The sequence below is a fragment of the Arvicanthis niloticus genome, chromosome X, assembly GCF_011762505.2.
Source record: "Arvicanthis niloticus isolate mArvNil1 chromosome X, mArvNil1.pat.X, whole genome shotgun sequence".
NCBI classification, from domain to species: Eukaryota; Metazoa; Chordata; class Mammalia; order Rodentia; family Muridae; genus Arvicanthis; species Arvicanthis niloticus.
In genome coordinates, this window is record NC_047679.1 from 118,001,269 (window position 1) to 118,019,910 (window position 18,642).

At 36.9% G+C, this 18,642-nt stretch overlaps 1 protein-coding gene across 4 annotated transcripts in view; it reads left to right on the forward strand.

The window, feature by feature from the left end:
* Positions 1-11,518: 11,518 nt before the first annotated feature.
* The window catches only part of LOC117694468 (melanoma-associated antigen 1-like), a 150,378-nt gene continuing 143,254 nt past the window's right edge, over positions 11,519-18,642 (forward strand). For 3 of the 4 annotated variants that reach the window (XM_076918518.1, XM_076918516.1, XM_076918519.1), the window contains exons 1-4: positions 11,519-11,622; positions 13,407-13,440; positions 13,779-13,883; positions 14,530-14,612. The gene's annotated coding sequence lies outside the window, so the exon portion shown is untranslated. Of the gene's footprint in view, positions 11,623-13,406; positions 13,441-13,778; positions 13,884-14,529; positions 14,613-17,160; positions 17,309-18,642 lie in introns of all 4 variants that reach the window. The other variant, XM_076918517.1, reaches the window with a different exon arrangement.

Here is an 18,642-nt window from a genome sequence, read left to right on the forward strand (position 1 = left end):
AAACCAAATACATTGAAACTAATAGAAGAGAAAGTGGGGAAGAGCCTTGAACACTTGGGCACAGGGGAAAATTTCTTGAACAGAACACCAATGGCTTATGCTCTAAGATCAACAATAGACAAATGGGACCTCATCAAATTGAAAAGCTTCTATAAGGCAAAGGACACTGTCAATAGAACAAAATGGCAACCAACAGATTGGGAAAAGATCTTTACCAATCCTACATCTGATAGAGAGCTAATATCTAATATATACACAAAAACTCAAGAAGTTAGACTCCAGAAAATCAAATAACCCTATTTAAAATGGTATACAGATCTTAAAATAAACCAAATAATTCTCAACTGAGGAATATTGAGTGGCCTAGAAACACCTAAAGAAATGCTCAACATCCTTAGTCATCAGGGAAATGCAAATCAAAACAACCCTGAGATACCACCTCACACCAATCAGAATGGATAAGATCAAAAACTCAGGTGATAGTAGATGCTGGCGAGGATGCGGAGAAAGAGGAACACTCCTCCATTGTTGGTGGGATTGCCAGCTGGTACAACCACTCTGGAAATCAGTCTGCCGGTTCCTCAGAAAATTGGACATAGTATTACCTGAGGACCCAGCTATACCACTCCTGGACACATACCCAGAAGATGCTCCAACATATAACAAGGACACATGCTCCACTATGTTCATAGCAGCCTTATTTATAATAGCCTGAAGCTGGAAAGAACCCAAATGTCCTTTGACAGAGGAATGGATACAAAAATGTGGTATATTTACACAATAGAGTATTACTCAGCTATTAAAAACAATGAATTCGAGAAATTCTTAGGTAAATGGATGGAACTAGAAAATATCATCCTGAATGAGGTAACCCAATCACAAAAGAATACATATGGTATGCGGTCATTGATAAATGGATAGCCCAAAAGCTCAGAATACCCAAGAAACAATTCACAGACCACATGAAGCTCAAGAAGAAGGAAGACCAAAGTGTGGACGCTTCACTCCTTCTTAGAAAGGGGAACAAACTACTTAGGGACAAAGAGTGGAGCAGAGATTGAAGAAAAGGCCAGCCAGAGACTGCCACACCTGGGGATCCATCCCATATACAGACACCAAACCCAGACACTATTGTAGATACCAAGAAGTGCTTGCTTACAGGAGCCTGTTACAGCTGTCTCCTGAGGGGCTCTGCCATAGCCTGAAAAATTCAGAGGTGGATGCTCACAGCCAACCATTGCACTGAGCACAGGGTCTCCAACAGAGGAGTTAGAGAAAGGACTGAAGGAGCTGAAGGGGTTACAACCCCATAGTAGGAACAATAATATCAACCAGTCAGACCTCCCAGATCTCCCAGGGACTAAACCACCAATCAAAGAGTACACATGGAGGGACTCATGTATACTCCAGCTGCATATGTAGCAGAGGATGGCCTTATTGGGCCGCAGTGGGAGGAGAGTATCTTGGTCCTGTGTAGGCTTAATGCTCCCATGAAGGGGAATGCCAGGGTGGGGAAGTGGGAGTGGGTGGGTGTGTGGGTGTGTGAGCACCCTCATAGAAGCAGGGGGAGGGAGGATGAGATAAGGGGTTTCTAGAGAGGAAACCAGGAAAGGGGATAACATTTGAATTGTAAATAATTAAAATATCCAATAGAAAGTAAGAAATGACAAAATAAAATATAATAAATAAAAATGAATTTAAAATAAAATAACTCTAATCTAAATAGAAAAAAATTTATTACAATTTATTCATTAAATTTAAGTTCTAGATTTATTTACTCCATTTTTACGCATTAATTTTTGCCTACATGTATGTATGTACACCATATATTTGTCTAGTGTCTGTGGAAGTCAGAAGGGTGTATTAGATTTTCTGGAACTGGAATTAGACATGGTTATGAGCCATCATGTGGGTGCTAGAAACCAAACCTAGGCTCTTTGTAGATCAATTGCTCTTAACCATGTAGCCAACATTCCGGCTCCAATCTACTTAAAATTTAGGGATTGCTTTTTTATTAATCTCATCCTTAACTTGTTGTTTATAGTACGAAGTACATAAAAATGTATCTTTGTGAAAATTTAATCAGTGCCTATCTAGGTCACCTACATGTATAAAGAATCTAGAAATAAATATCTTAGCAACTTTTTTTCAGTAACAAGGTTCCTTTTGCTTTCTTTCCCATTTACACTTATTTATTTTAAGGTGGTCCTGAAGTGTCTCCATGAGCAACATCCTTACATGGTATTTTGGTTGGTTTTAATGCCAGCTTGCTGCACTGACTGATACACAGAACACTATGTTCTTTTTCTCCTAGGAAGTTCTAGAATAAGAAATAAAGTGTGCTTCCTCAAGAAATTTTTGAGTGCTGGAGTATACTGTTCCTATATAGCTTCTGTTCAGTCCATTCTTCCTGCTTCTGATGTTCTTCATGGCGCACTTCTTCTAAAACTGCTCAACTTGATATTACACCTTCACTGAAACAAGCATGCCCACAAGCTTGATTAAACAAAAGGTTTGACTGAATGCCCCCAAAAGTTCCACAGCTGCTTCTCATAGAGATCCACCATGGTTTCTCAGTTCTTTCAACTATGAAAATTTCAACTAGAGAGGCATGTTTGCTTCGTGGTGCGACATTTCAGGTTGAGAGGTAGGCAAAGGTCAATATGTGGTAAGAGTGGCCTTTAGCATTTTTGAACCAAGTAACTTGTATAAGTCAGTATATTTGTATTTACATTTGTATATGTGTATATGCACATGTGTCTAAGAAAATGTTAATTACATGTGATAAACTGTATTTTCTGCTGTAATAAATTGTATTTTATTTTGATAGTGTATGCATGTGCATGTTGCACATGTTTTCATGTGAGTGTGGAAGCTACAAGATAACCTACAGTATTGTTTTTAGGAACTGACTACCTTGGTTTCTGAGACAGTTTCTCATTGGACTTGGGTTCAGGGATTGAGGGAGGATGGCTAACCATTGTGCAATAGGGATCTTCCTGTTTCCACATCCCCAGCAGGAGAATTACAAGTGTGATTCTAGGCCTTGGGTTTTATTAGGCATTGGGAATCATACTATGGTCATCATGCTTGTGGGAAAAGCATGCTACTTATTAAGCTATCTTTCCCCAGCTTTTGATACATGTTAAAAAAAAGACATCAAGAACCATACCAATTGCCCATTCCACATTTTTGAATATTAGTGAGCAGAAATATTTGAGTACAAATTATAGTAGTTAGTATTATCAGGGTGGTTGTTCAGTGGCAATAAATAACATCCTAATTAATGCATACTTGCTTAATTCATACAAGTTGCTTACTTGATAGTATATGTTCATCATATATACACATATATACATACATATACACACATATATGTATACATACACATGTACACATATACATATATATGTATATATATATGTGTGTGTGTGTGTGTGTGTGTGTGTGTACTGCAGAAAACATTTTTCTTTTGTCAGGAAAATAAGGTGACTAGCTGTATTCATGCTTCTTAAGGAAGCTCTTCTATGGAGAATTACTGCTTAAATAAAAATAAAAGTTATTATAATTTTAAATCTGCCTGTCTGTAACATATTCATTCATTACTTTGCTGTCTCCATAGGGGGATAGAAAAGAAATCAGATATAGCTAATGAAATTAGAAAAACAATTTTAACTAATTATAGAAGAACTGAAAATAGATTTTGCAGCATTATATAAGCAAATACAAATTAAATTCCCACAGGGCATTTCTTTTTAATGTCATTTGTCTTCTGCTTCAAGTCAAAGGTCCTCTCCCCTACAGTGCAGGGAATTTGAATTCTCAACTTAGCATGAGCATGCTAGCAATGTATTTAGCAAACAGAATTGTGATTCATGAATGAAGATGCATTTATTTTCTCAATTTCTATGCTACTAAAAGAGAAATTGTGGGACAATTCTGGACTGAATTTTATAAATCCACATACTTTTGGTTTTTCTCCTAAAGCAGGGTTTCTCAATGTCGCCTTGGCTGTCCTGGAACTTACTCTGTAGACCAGGCTAGCCTTGAACTCAGAGATCACCTGCCTCTGACAGCTGAGTGCTGGGATTAAAAGTGTGTGCCACCACCACTCAGCTAAATCTCTATTCTTTATAAATTATAATATCTTAATGAATTATATGAAAATTTCATATATCTATACAATGTATATGTATTATATTCACCCCAGCTTCAATAACTGTCCCCAGATCCACCTCTAAGTTCCCTACCCCTTCCCCACTTTGTGTCTTTTTCTAAACAAATCATATTTAATCTAGTGTTTAGCTTTTAGCATGTGATCTATTACGAACTCTCTGGGTTTTTGTCTATGAGCTAATACTATTCCTTACTTGTCCCCAGAATTAAAAAACTAAAACACCATTATGGTTGCTATGAGTTGAACAGGAGAGCAAGAGGTTACTTAACTCTCTTTCTCTTTTATTCCTTCCACTTAACAGTTTAGGTTGACCTTCCTTTGTCTACTTTTCTCTCTGTCCCTTCAGCAATACTCGTGGAGATGGCTTTAGCAAATAGAATTTAAAATAAAAAGGCTCTGAGATTTATGCTCTTGATAGAAGGGTATGGAAAAAATAACATGGGCTTATAAAGTGAGTGCAGAAAATAGTTATTCTGTTATTGAGATGATAAGTGGGTTCAACATTACAGTCCTCTGAGTTTTCAGTATATTTCAATAATTTCATTTATAATATTACAATAAAAACCCCACAACCTGGGGCTGGAGAGATGCTCAGCAGTTCAGAGCACTGGCCGTTCTTCCAAAGGAGATGGATTCAGTTCCTCACACCTACACGGTACTCATTGCCATCTGTAACTCCAGTCCTAGGCAACCTGACCCTCGTCTCACCTTTGTATACAAATGATGCACAGAGACACAGGAAGCCAAAATACCCATACACATAAAATAATAAAAACCCCAGAAGGAACCAAGCATGGTTCAGGTAGGGCCAGGATGAGAACTGACTGTGAATTGGCTATGTGGAGGTTATTGTAACATGTGGCCAAGGGAAGTTTTTGGTGGATCTGTCATGAGCCAAGTCTTAGTGAGAGAAGGTAAGGAAAGAAATGAAGACAGCAAGCTATAGCAGCTTTTTTTGAGGACCTTTATTATAAGATGATAAGACATTTACTATATATAGCAAAAAAGCCTGAGAGGCTGAGAGGAAAGGATGCGTGTGTGCAATTGGGAGCCAAGTAGTAAAAGCAGAGTTATGTAGGAAATGAGATGAAAGATACAGGTTCCCTGGGTCAGTGTTGGTAGGCAGAATTCTTCTGTGCACAAGTAGGATAAGAAAGAAACTGGAGACAGGGACTTTTTAGCTGACACCTGGAAAGAATATGAGTTCAGATGTAAGTCTCAGTGGGATGCGATGGTAGAAGCTGGAGAAATTTGCTTTTGCTCTCCTGTATTTTCTCAGTGAAAATTGAAACAAGACCATCACCCAAAGAGTGAAGCTATGGGAAATTAGGGACTTGAGAAGAGAAAAGATAGGATAATCTTCTAGAATGAGAAGAGTACCTAGATTAGAGAAACGTACCAGTGTTGTTTTAAAGTAAAAAATTCTAAAATTTGCTATGTTAAAAATAGTGTGTGTATTTTCTCATACATGTTGACAATATACCCCTATAAATGGCAAACATTACTACTACAAATAACATATTAGCTATTGTTTTCTTATTCTTGTTCCAGCTCTATATATCAAATTGGGAAATTTATATATGTGTATATTTGTGTGTGTGTGTGTGTGTGTGTAAATGCACATGTGCACAGGGAAATGTTGGTTGTTGTTCCTTGCCATCACCTTAAAGTACTCCATTTGTGTTTTGTTGTTGTTGGCTAGCTAGTCCATGAGGTTCTGGGCAGTATCCTGTCTAGTCTAGGTCTTCCGTCTTTCCATGGGAGCACTTGGATTACATACATTCATACTACATGTCTGCCTTGATGTGGGTTCTGGGGTTTGAACTCATCACTGTGTGGCAAGAACTTTTATCTACTAAGCCATTTCCTGACTCCTCAAAAGGTTTTTTTATACTTTTCAATATAGCCGAGAATGAGCATGTTGGCATAGTTTTAATTTAAATATTTTTATTATACATGAGATAAACATAGTTTCTTCTGATTAACAGCCAATGACTATTAAAGAAAATTGGAATTTTGCAGAACTTTGAATCTGATGATGCAAACAATTGCATCTTTGTCTCTATGACTAAACCTATACTGAATGCCAGCATCTACAAATCATAGCAATTTGGAGGTGGGAGTGCTTATGATAAGCACAAGGAGACATTTCTTGTTCTGAGTCTGACCTAATTAGGCAATCTAGAAACAAGTTAATATTTTAAGAGTCATAACTCAAAATTTCTGATATTTTGCATAACTCTAGTGCTGTGCTGGAAGCTTGAGTACAACAAAGATTTTGATGCAAGAAAGTGATGCAAAATTCTTATCCAAGCAATAGAAAGAGGAGTAAGGTCATGGTTTTATGATGTGTGATGATGAATGGTGAGCAGTGGCTTCTTTAGAGCATTGTCTAGTGAGCACATTCAAGGGGGAAAAGAGATCAGAGACCCTTAAGAGACAAGGTGGGTACCCACACCCATTGCCTGGTTGAATTTATGTCTGTCTGTCTATCTATCTATCTATCTATCTATCTATCTATCTAAAGATAAAAAACTGTCACAAGTGGTTGAATTTATGTTTGTGTGTCTGTCTATCTATCTATCTATCTATCTATCTATCTATCTATCTATCTATCAGATAGTGACCTACTACATAGATCACACTGGCCTGCAATTTGCTATGTAGCTGCCCCAGTCTACCATCAAAGTGATTATCCTTCTGTCTTCTGAATGCTGTGATAATGTATGCCATGTGCCCTGCTTAGCACTGCTGTTGCATATTCAAATTGTAAATTCAGATTGTGAAAGGGACCTGATGCATGAGAGTAGGAGCTAGTCCTGGAATTCAGCCTGCATTCTCTATGTGCCATGAGCCTACAGGCAATTTAAGCCCACAGATAATTCTCATTTCTAATGTTCCCCATAATATGGAGTATATGTTGCAACCAAAGAGATATTTTTCTTCAACGTGCCTAGAAAAGTATCCTTTACAATAAATTTTGCAAAAATTTTGGGTAGGCTAGTGATGGCTATGTTGATGCCTGCTAGACCCATATAGCATACTGCTCCTGAAAATGGGTGTGGGTACCCACCTTGTCTCTTAAGGTCTTTAACTTTCTGTAATGTTCCAAGAACCTTTAGGGATGATTAGTGGTTAGGATCCTAGCTAAAAGGATATGCCAGTGGAGGGTTGAGACATGCTAAAGATAGATTTAGAGGGGCTGAGAGATGCCTCCGAGGTTAAGAGCTTTCTGTTAACTGCTCTTCCAGAGATCCTGAGTTCAATTCCTAACAACCCGGTGGTGGCTCATACCACCATAATGAGATCTGGTGCCCTCTTCTGTCATGCAGGTATATATGCCAGCACACATGCAGGCACACTTGAAAGCACACATGGAGGCAGAACACTGTATACATAATAAATAAGTCTTAAAAATGAAAGAGATTTAGAGAAGTGAAAACATAACTTGGTCTTATCAAGAAGCCTAACATATGCATAAATGTTAAATGAAAGTAAAATTCATGTTTTTTTTTTTTTTTTTTTTTTTTCGAGACAGGGTTTCTCTGTGTAGTCCTGGCTGTCCTGGAACTCACTCTAGACCAGGCTGACCTCAAACTCAGAAATCCGCCTGCCTCTGCCTCCCAAGTGGTGGGATTAAAGGCATGCACCACCACCGCCCAGCTGTAAAATTCATGTGTTATATCCCAGTTTTAATTAGAATAATTGTGTTGTACTTAGAAAATTACAAAGGGTTATTGACATTAAATCTTTTATATTATTGGACTATTTACATTAATTTTCTTTCAATTGAAATTTTGTTTTTATTTGATATGTGTGCAAGTGCATATGCATGAGTGTGTGCTTGCCTGTGGGTATCATAGCATGCATGTGAAAACCAGGGGACAACCTTTGGGAGTTGAATCTCTCACTATACTGTGGGTTTTGGGAAACAAATTCTGATTGTTAGTGCTGTTAGCCACTGAAACGTATCACTGGCTCACATGTAATGTTTTCCATTATTAATATGAGTCATAATTTTTTGTAGTTTTTTCTCTGCTCTTGTTTAGTACACATTGGAAAGCTATTTTCTGACTTGAGAACTTGAAGAAATGCCTGAATTTTCATTAGACAGTCAGAAATTTAGGGTCAGGGGAGAAAGCAAGAGTAAAACAAATTAAATGTTATATACATTTTATTTTCTATTTTATTTTTTGGTGATACAGACTTGCTGTATATATAGTTCAGGTTGACCTGGAACTCATGATGTAGACCACATTGACCTTGAAATTATACTGACACCCCAGGTTCTGCCTCCTCAGCTCTGGAATTATAGTGGTGTTTTCCCTTTATGAACTGAATAAACATATATCTCTAACAAAGCTGTATTTTCTGAGTTTAACAATTTTCCTTTGAGATTAACAGAGTTTGCATTGATGTTCAAAGAAAAAGAGCAAACAGAAAACAGCTCTAAAGAGAGTTGTGTTACTTACAAGTGGTCTGCTCTGTAGAAACGTTCTCTACCATCAAAACACAAAAGACATGCCACCATAGCTTTTTTGTGGTACTACTCTCAATAATTGATACATGGAATAAACCTACCTGACACAGGAAAAAACAAATGAGGCACATATGGAAAATATGTATAATGCAGTACTGGTCAGCCATATAGAAGAATCAAATACTATCTTTTTCAAGGGAATAAAAGGGCTTGGTGGGCATCGTGTTACACATAGTATGCTAGTTGGAAAGACCATGTTACAGTTCCTCTGTAGAAATTTGAAGAGGGCCTAATAGATTAAGAAAGGGGCCACTGGAGGGACGAAAAGAAAGATGGAAATTTTGAGGGTAGGTGAGAAGGTAGATATAACTAATTCACTGTATATTTATTATGGAAATGCCATATGAAAGAAATTCATTTGCGTGATTAAAATGTTAATAGAATACCAAAAGAAATAAATTGTGTGTTATTACACTAAACAAAAGAATTACAGTAATATTTAATGGGTCATTTGTCAAATTTAACATTTCTTTCAAGTCTTTCAGTCATTGAAACAAAATTTTATCACTAGATGGCACATTATAAATATTCATCACCTGTTGGCTGGTATGAAAAGCTTTCTCTTATGGATCACTAACTCATTAATTTCATTAATTGTATAAAGTATAGCTTCATAATTATTTCACAATTATTTTATGAAATAATTTCCTTCTGTGTTTGGTTTGTAAGAATCATCCCATTTTTCTTTTAAAATATTTAAAGGTTACAGAAAGGTTGAAAAAGTTATACCTGACAGATTTAAAAACTGCTTACTGTCTTCAGGATTATTTTCTAAAGCACCATGGAGTAATTTATAAATATTAGTTTCTTATCTCCTAGTACTTCATCATATGTCTTATAAGAACAAGTCTTATATCATGTATCATCCTACCAATGACTTTTTACATAAATCCAAAATTAGCTGTAGACTATCTGTGTCTTCTGTTGTCTACAGGATATCAGTTAGAGCTGTTTGATTTTCTGGTTATACTCTAAACTCGCACATCATTTTCAATTATCATGTCTCTTTAAATTTTAATCTAGAACAGCTTTTCTACACACTGTGTTTAACATCTAACAACAATATTTTGAAAGTTTCACATTAGTTGTATTCTAGAATGTTCCACAATGTGCATTTTTTCTGACTGTACCTTCATGTTAAAGTACATCTAGATTATAGTGCTGGCAAGGACACATCTAGGGGATGTGTGCTTCCAATTCCAGCCCATTGTGAGGCATACTTCAACTTACATGATTATTGGTATGAAGTTTAATTAACTAAGTTGATGTATGTCACATCTCTACAATGGTAATGCTTCCCTGTTTTGTATTTAATTAGATCATCTGTGGTACTTTGTAGTTCAGTAAGTTTTCTCAGCATTTCACCCAGCACCATGTTATGTGCTGATGCTGCTTGTCTAAGCCATTGATTACACTGGTGTTTTCTGAGAGGGGTTATTTACTAATTGTGTCATTCCTTATTTTTCTCCTACAAAGAAATGATTTACTTGTCCTTCTGCAGGCTTTGCAAATCACTCTGAATGCAGGAATTCCCTTATTCAATGTTTTCTGATTTACTACAATCATTATTGTGAATTATTTTATAATGAACTGAAATAAAGTGCCCAATGTGGTAGCATGTAGCTGTCATTCTAGCATTCAGGAGGTGGAGCCAAGAAGAAGGTAGGGTTCATCCCAGTCTGGGTTACATAATGAGAATGAGTCATACTTCCTGCTCCACTGGAACTGAATTTGGCCAGTAAAGTGCCATAACCCTTTGTCTTGTACCTTATTGCTGTGTGTTCATCATAGTTTGAATGATTTCCTGCTTTTGCATATAAGCCCGCCTTGTACATTTCTTGGACCAAATGTAGAAGCAGTGATTTCTCCAATAAACTGTTTTGTATTGGTGATAAATACTATTTAGAAATCAATGTTTGAAAAATAGTAAAAAAAATGCATTAAACTGAATTGTCAGGAATTTCCTACCTGGCAAAATAAAGAAGCCCCTTTGCGTATCATTTTAAATAACTATTATTAAATGTATAGATTTTTGAAAACAAAAGTGAAATCTAAAGCAATTATAAAGGTAAGGGTATGTTACTGAGATGTGCACAAATTTATCTTTATGTTTAAAAGCTAAATATTTAATTTCTTTCCTATGTCCTCTACCTATTGGTAACTCATTATTTGGGCTGAAATCTTAAGACAAATTTGCTTATGAATGTTACTTAAAGTTAATTCTAGAAAAGTTAAAATAAGATACCTATTTTATAACCTATGTGGGTTATTAGATTAGAAAGTTTTGGAAAGAAAGTGGATTATATTCTATTTATTTTTAATGTTTCTGTTCCCAAACTGTCTTGAGTCAGGGTGAGTCAATCTGGTTTTTACTGTGGAATGCAATTTGTATCATAATTTTCTCTGTAAATGGCTTCTTACTGAATTCTTCACTCACTTTCCATGTTACTTACCCAGGGGAGAATGTGTATTAAGCAGCAGAATAATAGTGATCCTCAGCAGAAACTAGACCTTGTCAGTGTTCTCTAATGTCTAATAGGACTACTGCGGGAAAAGTGTATTAATGCGAGAATGTTGCTAGGAGACGGGAGAGCCAAAAGCCCATGATGTTGTGGGGGTTCCACTAGAAATTAACGTAATTTAAGTATGTTCTGTACCAGAAGTTGAACCATTAAATTCTATCCTTTGATGAACATATGAATTTTAGTGTGCAGTGTTTAGTGTCATCTAATGTTTGTGAGGATTTGGGAGAAGAATCTTGAAGCATTGCATTTCTTGCCTTTGGGCTAATCCCTTTTTCACAGCACAGTTTATTTTCAAGAGGCTGTTGCGCTGCTGCTTTTCCCTCCCACTCCTTCAGTGCGACAGCTTCAGAGCTGATGGAGAGACAGAGAGCACGCAACTGGTAAGTAGCCGAGAAAGCTCTCATAAAATAGTTGCTAAGGCTCTGTTTTCTAAAGCAAGCGATGCATTTTGATGAAACAGGATAGCATAGAACTGTGTAGGAATTTGTCTAGTCTATAGCACCAAGAAAATGGAATATATTCTAATTCTGTGATCACGTTCTTAGTTTAAGGCTCGCTTCCTAAATGGTGAATGACTTAATAGAAGGAAATACAGAACACACATAAATTGCGAATCTGTTAAGATACCTATCAAAACAAGATTTATTGAAGATATTAAAATGGTACCTCAGCTTTATGATGTTTGAATTAGACATAATGAAATGATAGTTATGATTCAGTATTCAAGGGGTTCTTGGATCTGGTTTGTTTTCTTGGTGTATGGTGAGCATGCAGAAAATATTTTGCAGTGGAGGACAGGATACTGTATTCCACTTGCTTTTAATTAAGAAGATGGTGCCGTGACATGTCTGCGTAGGAAAGGAAATGAAGCGGGCAGACTGTAATAATATTAAGACTCGTTGCTTTGTAGGAAAGATGAACGTGTATAGAATTGGGAAGATTAAAATTTGGTTGTAGGGTGAAAAATCATGAAAAAGAAGTAACAAATATTGTGACTGTGCCTTCATTTGTAAAATCCATTTGCTTTTTGCATGTCATGTTGTATAATCAATAGAATATTCTCAGCGCTTTTCTTTTTTCTTTTTTGAAAAGGAATGTGAGAATGTAGCAGAGATTCCTATGGATGCAGCATTTCTGTTTGCTTCTCAATATCCCTGAAATTGTGTGTGCTCTTTTATGCTGGTTGCTGTAAGAAAACAGAAAAATAGATGAAATCATATTTTTAAATGTCTTTGGAGTTCACATTGGTTTTGATAATTGACCTGAAAGGAAAATAATGATGATGATGATGATGATGATGATGATAAAAGGATAGGCAGACTGGCTTTTGAGTTAGATGACAAAACTGAGATCATAGAGGAATATGAGCAGGAAAAGGCTTATCAGAAAGTCATTGAAGATAAGCCATTCCCCAAGTTGAACATGTCTGCTGGGGGTATGTTTTGCAGGGAAAGGGAATGGCGTGTTGAAGGGGGGGCGGGCATCAGCAAAGCACTGCGGCAAAGAGTGACTGACGCATCCAGGGACATGTGACCATTCTCTGGCGTAGTGAAGAAAAATTTCCAGGACTCCATCTTGTATAAGAAATTCTATACATTCTAAAATGCAAATGATGCTGGGATCATGCTATGGTGGATAAAGAGTTAATCGTGTGTAATCTTCCATTGCTATTTAATCTTTGCTTTTTATTGTCTCTGTTCCTAGACTTTCTTCTCTGCATTCTCAGAGCTTTTCATATGTTTATTAAAATATCTCATTAAAATATTGGTTCTCCCTTTATTATAAAAACACATTGTGCAGAATTTGGAAAATTTAAAGGTGACTGTAAAGATTATTTACAATGCCATAACCTTAGCATAATTGCTGTCAGTCTCTTTTCTCTGCATATATACAAAGATATGCAGAGAAATGATTATTAATACAAAATAAAGATCAGATGAGTCTTTATTCTGCTTTTTTCATTAAGTATATATTGAAAACAATTTCTCATCTTTTAAGATATCCCACAGGATTATATTTAGGGAATGCGTAGTTTTATCACATGGAAGTATTACTAAAGTCCAAATAATGAAGGCATAAATGTGCCCTTTTGATATTATAAATGATTTGAGAAATCTGTTTCCATATAAATCTTTGTGTGCCTTTCTGTTCTTTTCCTTCTTAGGAAAAAATCAGACATGGAATTCATGGATTAAATGGTATGAATCAGTTTTAAGTTTCCTTCCTTCTTGCTTAATTTGTTTATCATATGTGAGCAAACCATCATTTTCAAGTCATTATTTGACTATTTAGTTTTGTCACTAATGATACTGATTTGGGGAACATTTTCCTGCTTTAATATTGTACAATATCTACATCATCTGTCAGTTGATTTTTGTGTTTTCTTTTTTAGGGTATTCCTCCACATATACATTCACCTGTATTTTCTCTAGAAATTTAATTTATTATTTTACAATTAACTCTGCAATTTATATAGAATTCATTTTAAATGTATGGTATAAAATAGGATCTAATTTTGTGTTTTTTTTCCAAATAGGTCACCAATTGTTTCAGCATTGCGTATTGAATAATACAACCTTCTTCTACTGCCGTGAAATGTCAACAGCTGCTCTCCCACTAGATAGGGCGTAGCTTTCCACAGGTCGGCCATTTTCTTTCTATTCAAGATGGTTACATTCTACAATAGTACTTTTACTTTCTTGCCACATCCCACAGCCTGCTCAACCATTGTGTTTATACATTTTACCTTTCAAGAATCCTATCTATATACAGTTTAGAACAGTGATTTTCAAACAGGATATATATAGATATATATATTTGAATTTATATTCATTCTTAAGCAAATATATATCTTATATAAAACTTAAATATATAGAACTCAAATATATATACATATATGTATATATTTAAGATAAATAGTTATAAATCTTTATTTGCTTATTTATTTATCTATTTATGTTTACAAATTAGAAGTTGGGGAATCCAGTGACATAGAACACTTTCCAGGTGTTAACTGTTTTTTGGACAATTCTGACATTCCAGTTGTGTGTCTAATAGGAAGCACTACAGGGGTTAATGCAAATTTTTCTGTTCCTCAAGTATTCAGAGAATTAACGCTGTGTGGATTTGGTTCCTGGAATTCTCTAGAGGGAAATAAGAGGGAAATGTAAGAAATGCATGAGATGCAGAAATGTTTTCAATTATGTTCTGGCAGTAATATGATCTCGGGATCTAAAGGATAGAGGGTAAGTCTCAATACATGTTACCACTGTATTTATATCTTCAAGACGTGAGAACATCGCTGGGGTCCATCTCTATTTACTTCAAGTGGAAGGGTCAAGACAGAAAACATAGAGGCTTTTAGTAGGAGGTAAGTTAAACAGTAACAGAAGCATTTGCAGTTAAAAATCACCTGCTGTTCTGTTTTACCCTTTACTTCATCCCAGTTCCACCCACCCCACCCCGTGCCTATTGACTTCTAACCACAGCCTCTGGCCTTGTCTGATTTTGGACAGAAACAGAGGGTGAGTATTGGGCTGCTTTCTTTGCCTGCTGTTATTGCAAGGGACTCTTTGGGCTCATAGACACAGCTCCAGTCATTTCCTGACTTGCCATATTAGGCTGTGATTTGTTTATGACTGGAGTCTGGTTTCCCTGGCAACAAGAGCTCACCAGGGCATGCGTATTGGCTCATCTGCAGTGGCAGAATGCGGCTGTGGGGCCTTGGGAGGGATCTCCCCCCCCACCACCCCCGCACTGACTGGAAAGAGATATTCTAGAGACGTCATTTTTTCTCTCCTTAAACTGCGACTGTTACTGCAGATAAGCATCACATTTTTTAATCCTCAGAAGACTTAGAGAGTTCTCCCTTGTTTTCCTTCCTAGCACAGCCACAGTCAATAGTTTCACCAGTGACCATGAAGCTTTTCCAGTTATTATGGTCCCAAATACCCCTAGGGTCCAAAGGGATCTTTTTAGTGTGGCCACAGGAAACAAATATCCTGGTTTCAAACCTCCATCTCTTTCTTGACATTTGTATGAAATTCCCTTGTCATCCTGTGCCTCAGCTTCCTCAGCTGTAAAATAGAAACAATACCAGCACATTTAGAAAAGTGCTACATATTAACCATTAAAAATATTCTTTATTGTCATTTGTAGATGTCAAAAACTTATCTAGCACAGACTGGTGCCTGCACTGTACAATGAACTCATCCTAATGCCCATGCTGAGCGGATTCCAGACACAGGCATTTACCACCCCTAGACACCTCACATAGCCCACAGATGACCTACAGCAGAGAGTTGCACTATCCCAAGGCACATTAATATATACCACAGCAAAAAGATTTTCCCCTATCACATGGACACCTTCCATGACATTAGGCTCTTTTAGATTGCACATAGGTTCTCTTCAACCCAGAAACCAAGCTAAAGGACATTTATTAGCACCACATGGTGAGTCTTATCTCACCATGAAGGCATTGCCTATAACACATAAAATCTCAACACTCTAGCTCATCTCCACATCAGACCCTATCCAGAACACACAAAGTATATAGACTTAATTTATACAACATAGATTCTTCCAAAAGCATACAACTTCTCCTCAGAACACATAAGTACTCTTCACAGCAAGCCTCTCCCCACAGCAAAACAGTCATGTTGAGATAAATACTACTCCCCATGAGTGCTCCACCAACTGAACTCCTGGCAGACAAAGTTCATGTGAAACAGACTTCCCTCACGTCACACTAACCCTTGCAAGAACATGCAGCCTTCCTTACAACACACATCACACACAACACACATTGTGGAAACCTTTGGTACAGAAGAGACTATCCACAGCACAGCATCACTCCATAGAATGTCGACTTCCTCCCTGAACACAGGCATACAACCTCACTCAAATCCCTTGTGATGACATGCAAACTCCCCCAAACCACAAACTCTCCCATCTGGCAAACATCATTTCATTAAGAAAGAGGATTATTTCACACGCCACACTCCTACTGTGCACATTCATGCCATGAAACACAGATTAAGCTTATGGTACAGAAGACACTTCCAGTGTCTCTGACCTCTGCTCACTATACCACACAGCAATATGGAAGTATAACCCGAAGCACATAGAATCATGCCTTGTTAAAGAGGATTTTAACTTAATACACACATGTATCCTACAACACATCAGTTCATCTCAGGATCAACATACAGTGCAAACCTATAGTACAAACACTTGCCACACAGGCAGTCGTTTGCTTCACACCATCCAAATCTCCTTCCAGATTTGCAGAATTACTCAGTAAGGTTCTCAAAGTCCCCTGCCCACCCCCATCACAAAGGTGATCTACAATATTCACACTCATCCCACAATAGAGACATAAACTACATGTGAACACATCTCAGAATACAGCATTTCACTGCCACAAATGCTGAGAATTCCGTAGTTAGTAGCAATGCATTTCCTGTACATCATCATCTTTAAAAAGCAATACTTCTTGCCACGGTTCCAGACTAGATACATGATCCCAAACACATTTGAACCCAGTTTTTAAGTGACTCTCATATTTATCACAAGGCACACAGGCAGTTTCACTGTTGCTTATAAAACAAGATATGCCCAGCCATGTATAGATCTCTATCAGAATGCAGAGAATCTCCTATTAGTATACATGTTTTTCTTATAACTCACATAAATACTCCCAAAGAATGACAGAAGACACTCCCAGGTCACAGACTTGCCCTATAATACACTCAGTCACAACACATGTGTCTTAAAATTTATAGATATACCCATGAATGCATAGATTTGTTCTACGTTGTGCAGAGTTACCTTATAACACTTACTTTATAATACAAATAATCACCTCCTATCGTGCAGGTATATAGTGCATATATTAACTCTACTTTGCATCATAGAGGGCAGACATGCTTTATCATATCATTGAGCTACAGTTCTGGCCTACAGCAGAGATACAGCCTGGTATCCATTAAGAGCAAGGCCTCTGGACCCAGGCTTCCTAGGCTTGTCTCCTCATCCCATCCTTTACTAATTGTATCGCCACAGGTAAGTATTTTTCTTTGTTCTTTAGTTTACTCATCTGTAAAACAAAGATGATCATAGTACTTACTTTGAAGGATTATCATGAATAAAATAAGAAAAGTTTAGCTATGTTTAGTACAGTACAGTGCCTGCTACCTAGAAACTGTTAGATTTGTTAATTCTCATTACAATCACCTACACCATTGTTACTGAAGCAAAAGTGCTCATTTTAAGTATCTACAATCATCTAACAGTAGAGATTTACCCCACAGTGCAGAGACTAGCCCTAGAACGTACAGAGATAATCTATTGCATATGGACAATACCGCACAATACCTTACGCCCTGTAAGTCACAGACAGCACACTAAACTAGATACCACTCACAACATTAACATTTACAGTGGCATTAAGAAATATAGCCAGTAATGCATATGATTACTTCATATGTACACATTCACCTGACAAACACTATATGCACAATAACCAACCTTACTCCGTATAGCAGAGATCTGCAATACAGTATAAATATACACACCATAAACTTATAATTATGTACTGTATGACAAAGATCACATTATATACAGATACCTCTTCCAAAGTTTGTGGATTTCCCTCATGTTCACAAGTGTTTGTCTAAATTTGAACTCCTAAATTTAGAACATTTTAATGCAAAGCTCCTTATAAAACCACATTTACTCACCCACATTTTATGCTCAATTCATAAGCAACTATATGCTTCATATCTCATTATTTGCACATAAATCTGATTGACCTTAATGTATTCCCACATACATGATCATATATCATATGCCACATAGATTAACTTTAAAAAAGTTAAAAATTGTGTGTGTATGAGTATCCTGCCTGTGTGTATGTTTGTGTACCATGTATATACCTGGTACCCACAGAGGCCAGATGAGAGCTTAATTAAGATTCCCTAGATCCTGAGTTAAAGACATTTGTTAGCTACCTTTCAGGTGCTGGCAATTGAACGTGAGTCCCCTGCAAGACCAGCCAGCGCTCTTAATCACTGAACCTTTTCTCTAGCCCCCAGGTTAGCTTTTTAAGGCCTACAAATGTCCTATCAGACAGAGCTATCCCAAGCACTGATACTCTTAAATACACTACAACTCTATCACACGACAACAGCTACACAAAGTCACAATCTTTAGGTTTGGATTTAAACAAACAAGCTCACACAAAGGAAAGAAATGCTACAGTACAAAAACATATCCCACTGTGCCCGATGTGGTGTGAAGTGAAGACAAGCCGCAGCTCACATGAGCTCAACACAGCACACAACTTGATGCCAGTGTTTAGACTCACTCTCTAGTACAAAGTTTGAACTTAGTGTTGC